The following is a 5,392-nucleotide window of genomic DNA, read 5'->3' on the forward strand; positions in this document are numbered from 1 at the left end:
CATACGGCTGTCTTTCATAAGAACAGGAAAGTCTTTACAGGAAGTGATCGAATCAGTACGCCTTGCCATAATGAATGTCTGTTGGAGATAGAGGTATGGCGAAGAGCTTTAGAACTTTTCTTATTGGATTGAGAGTGCCCGTTATCTGCCATAGCCGCATGAAGAATTCTGAGAGGAGGTCTTTTCCAATACCAAGCCCTAAAGAGAAGGGATTGATAGATCGCTTCTCACCAGTAGCTAGCCTGTCTACTGTCCCATAGAAGGGGAATCAAGCCCGATTCTATCTTGCTTTCACCTCCGCTGTGAAGGCTCTTATCTCAGAAGGCATACAAAAAGCTCTTCCACGCCTAGCATCGTACTTTCCACTACTCGTGTAAGTCCTCCTTCAGAACAGGTAGGTGAGTCACTCTCCGCTAACCTGGTAGGTGGGACTTGCTCTACTTTGACTTCTTTATTTCATAACACTAGCCAACCAGCATACCTGGAAGGAGCTGACACTCGTCGAGAGGATAAAGGGTTTTTGATCTTGTCAGATGCTTACAGGATATAGAATCACGTTTCCGGATGAGTTAAGTTCTTGTTCATTTCTCTTTCTAAAAGGGAGTCTCAATGAGACCTAAGAAAGGTAATGAGTCTGAATGCCTTCAGTATATTGTTGCTGGCAACCTTTCACTTAGAAGCAATAATAGGAAGTCCTAGGCAGTCTTATCTTATCTTATGGGCAATGCCCCCTTTGCCGTAAAGAGTAGCCATATCCAGTGCGATCTCCTCATACTCAGGCGTCGCCTCTAATCCCATTTCAAAACTCTACAACCGCTCCGGTCACACTGCACCTTAGAGCTTTAACGGGCCTTTAGGCTAAGGATAGATTGCCTGATAGACGAATCCGTCGACCTCCAATGCTCTAATAAGCTATCTTTCTCCCTGGGCTTCTCCGCTAACAACCAGTCCTGCAACCCGACCGGTTGGACAAGAAGAGCTTCCCTTCCTAGTCCTTGATCCTAGTTACTAGCCTTCAAGGCCGACTGCAATTCAAGGTGGTACGAGCTAGTGCGAACTAACTACTTGAATCCACACCTCAATTGTATTCCTTTCCTGACCTTCAATCAAAGGATTCCACCTGGCACCGACAAATCCCATTCTAGCGGGGAAGAACCACCATCCGGAGAAGCTGCATCTTCAATGGGTAGATCCCCTCCAAGCTTGACTCATAGGATGGGGAAAACCAAGCAACGACCAGCTCATTCACCTGAATTTGGTTGGGGCACAGCGGGTATTGAACATCTAAGTGCGAGCCTACCTCCGCTAGTGATCCCTCTTTCCCTGGAACCAATGGTTACGAATCTGCATCGAACTAACGAAAGAACCCCTGACGGAACTGAATTAGACTAAAGTGCGGAACAACCATGCGGAACCATTTCATCTCATTCCTCTTCACCATAAATAGCTCCATCCAAGCCTACGGCAGCTTATTTCCGATCTCTCCCAACCCCGAAGTCAGACCAGTCTGAGCCGAACCGAGACAATGAACGGCGAATCTCAACCTTTTTTGTTTCATCCTCTCTGGGCATCTAGACGGAGAAAGAAGGGACGAGTGTATCCGGGCCATGATCCGATCCATATTTTATCTGTATATTCCGGCAGAGCATATCGATATCGGGATCCCTCCAAGCCGGCTCTGGGACAGCATCAAAAGTCCTTCGTTCCTCCTTGCAATGAGCAGGGACCAGGGAAGATGTATGAGGCTGGTAAGGTAAGTACATCGATTCATCTCTAGCAGCCAGACTTAGGTCATTAAACCCTTATTCCGGTGTCCTTGGATGAGAATCTTTCTATACTATACGCATGCCTTCTGGCACAACACACACCCACTCAGAAGAGCACACCACCCTAATCCCTAATGAAGAGAGGGAAAGAGCGGAAAAGCTGGTTTGACGTCAACAGTTCTTCCTTGTTCCGACAAAGAGTGTGTTTCCTTATTCTTTTTTAGCTTTGAGCTTGGTTCAGATTGGACACGTCCTCACTCGTTCTTTTTTTTTTCAAGATCTTTGAGCCTCATAAGGATTCTTCTAACTGGTCTGTCCCAGTGCTAATAGACCCACTCCAATCTCGGGAACCTTTCCTGAGCTACTAAAATCTTGGAAATCGACTAGCCTTACTTCTTTCGGGGCTCCATCCCTCTTGACTATATAGGTAGGGGCTTAGCTGCTCCTAGTCAGATAAAAGTTCTCTAGCTACCCCGAACTACTAAAAACCCAGCCTTTGATGTGCTTGCCCAGCCTCTTCCACTAGAAAGAGCTTCTTCTCTTAAGGCTTCTTGCCAGTAGTGAGAAAAACCTTGCTTATCTATCTTTAGAAAGAGGATAGAGACAAAGATAACTAGATCAATGTCTTCCGTCTTCGTCTGCTAGAACCTTCAAGGAAGATGCAAAAGGCAGTACAGATGATAAGAGCATCTTTGCGTCTTCTCGTCTGGATCTATATAGGGGATCGAATGCATTTGAACTCCTTCTATCTAGCGCTCTCAAGCTGAGGTAACTCGAAGCTTTGAATGGCTCCTGCCTAGCTTCCTTCCAGTGATTAGAGTCTTCTGTTTGCTGTTTTTCATCTTGCTATGAGTGCCTTTACCCTTCTCTAAGAAGCCATAGGACTGTGCTATGAGGGAGGAACCCTTAGGTTTGCGGGGCATTGGATTCAATCCAGCCACAGGTTCTCCCTTTCAAGTAGCATAGACAATTTGTCATTGAAAAGAGTAGAATCTTACGCCAAATGTCGTAGATAAATATACTCAGCCGTGAGAATAACTAGCGCCTGTCTCTAGTGATTATACTAGAGGGATCCTTTTTTCTTATTCTGACTAGGGTAAAGGCACTATCGGACATGGGATTTTTTATATAGAAAATACTCCTCGCGTAAATGGAAGTATGTCACATGGGTGTGGCCTGAAATTCATCCATGAACCACTGCTTCTCCATAGAAAATCCACGAATTTGGCCGAGTTGGCTCTAATTCAATGCCTGTCTCCATCGAGAGTTCCCGGATATGCTGGGAATCCTCTCAAGGATGGAGGTGGTCGTCTAAGAACTGCTGGGTCCAGGGTAATGGCGCCTTCCACACTTAGGTTGATGCTGGCGGAGTGTGTTGGTTTTTTTCTTCTAGTATTTTTTGATGCAGTCAGAACGTCTCATCATATGATATTCAAGGCTAATTGAGTTCTTGCAGCTAGGGCAGCATCCAATGTCTGGCTCGGTCTTCATCGAATGTCAGACTGGTTCAAAGCTGTTCAATGATGGCTGAATCAATGCCATCAGGCTTTCTAGAATGTAAGGGTTCGAAAAGTCAGTTCAAGGGCTCAAATCCTGATATTCTATGCTTGAGGAATGTCTTTGCGGATGATATGCTAGCAGAAAACAAATTGATATGTCAGTATAAAACCTAAGTAAAGAAGATCATTGAAATCCTATTGTTATTGCTTTCACTACAAAAATGAAAAGGATAGAAGCTGGAGACTGGCCTATATTCCTACTAATGTGATCCCCATTACTGAAAATCTGTTCTACACTACGATATATTGCTCTGATGTTTTTACAACTATCTTTTTTGAAGCAGATAGTTCACAGTGCTCTATCTATCGATACTGGGAAAGAAAAAAAAAGAATGTTTACACTCAATTTTCATTACGAAGATGTATCACGTCAGGATCCGTTGCTCAAACCGAATCACGCCAACGTTATGGAAGTTCCTGGATCGTGTAAAATAAGAGTAGTACCAAAGGCAGCACCCTCTGATTTCATAATAAAAAAATGGAAAATTGGCTATGGAGATTCCGTGCGGTCAGAAATTAATACAGACACAAAGGGCTTCGACAGGAAAGGCATTTCGATCCAATCCATTCTTGGGAAAAAATCAAGACAAAAAAGGATATGTCAGTGACCTAGCACGGCAAAGCACTCTCCGAGGGCATGGAATGTCTCATTTTTTGGTAAGAATCTCCGCAGTAATGTCTCTGTTAGATTTTCCGGTCGAAATACGGGAAAAGTCCATTCAATTCTTGATGGAAATGGAGTTTTGCGAATTCTCCCCGGAACTGGAAGATCATTTCGAGATCTTCGAACATATTCGAGGGTTCAATGTCACTATTGTAACTTCGGCCAACACATAAGATGAGACTTTACCACCGTGGAGCGGCTTTTTTCAAAAAGATGAGGGGGAAAGTCAATAAGATGTCGGAGAAGCAAAATATACGAGATCACAAACGTAGATTGCTCGCGGCTAAGTATGAATTGAGACGAAAGCTTTATAAATTTGTAAAGATACCGATCGATCTAGTGATATGCGGGACAAACATCGTTAGAAGTTGTCCAAGTTGCCAAGAAAGAGTTCCTTTGCACTAGTAAGAAACCGATGTATTTCCACGGGTCGCCCTCGTTCCGTATATCAGTTCTTTTCTTTCGAATTTCTCGTCTCGTTTTTCGTGGATTAGCATCTCGAGGTCCTTTGATGGGCATAAAGAAATCGTCTTGGTAGCATCAAACCAATAGAACAAGGGTTAGCTCTGCAGCTGGTCTACAAGCAAGGTAAGTAGGTCCATGCGACCGGCCCCGGATGTACCCTTTAGCCGCGAGGGGAACCGGGTAAACAAAGTCGCGATCAGAATGAATGGTAGTTCGCTGGGCCTGTCTTTTGCTCCCAGAGGTGCTGGTTCGAATCCAGTTCGCGACAAGTACTCATACTAAAGTGTGCTCCGATAGGTATTTCCACTGTTCGATATCTTTTCGTGATGACTGTTCCCTGCTCCATTATCAGCCAACGGCTCTAACCGCTTCTATTGGCTCAGTTGGATGGAGTACATCTTTGTGCGAGACAGTGTAGGATTTGAGATCCAGTGCGCTTAAACTCTTCTAAGAAGGAATGATTACCTGGTAAAAGCTTGAAGTTATGCCCTTTTCATTCAAGTTGAGCTTCGATCCTAGAGAAGAAAGAGAGAGGGTTTACCAGCAGTGTACACCTTCACCCTCTGCCAGTTGACTTATGAGCCCTCCCCTCTAGGCTGACAGCTTGCAAGTTAGTATGACATCTAGTAGGAAGTCTATCTTTTCGGGATGCAGGGGCAATGAAACGAGATGGGATGTTATATAGAATATAGGTAGCTTATGTGCATGTTAGTGAAATACCTGGTTGTCGAGTCATTCAGCTAATGTATGATTCCTAGTTCGATCAAAAAAGCCTTAGAAAAAAGGACAGGGAGCTCTAGCCTATTTCAATTTCCGAATCTAGCTCAAAAAAATTACAGCGCTGGGAGAAGAACTGCGGATGTGTACGGGCGTAGGTAGGCCAGTCAATAGACTCTCTTTCTCTCAGCAGAAGCACTGGACAACTTGACTCAATCACA

The 5,392-nt window shown here is 44.4% G+C and overlaps 1 pseudogene; it reads left to right on the forward strand.

The window, feature by feature from the left end:
- Positions 1-2,264: 2,264 nt before the first annotated feature.
- LOC128129358 (60S ribosomal protein L5, mitochondrial-like) lies at positions 2,265-4,650 on the forward strand (annotated as a pseudogene).
- Positions 4,651-5,392: the final 742 nt, after the last annotated feature.

The sequence above is a fragment of the Lactuca sativa genome, chromosome 9, assembly GCF_002870075.4.
Source record: "Lactuca sativa cultivar Salinas chromosome 9, Lsat_Salinas_v11, whole genome shotgun sequence".
In the NCBI taxonomy this organism is placed as follows: Eukaryota; Viridiplantae; Streptophyta; class Magnoliopsida; order Asterales; family Asteraceae; genus Lactuca; species Lactuca sativa.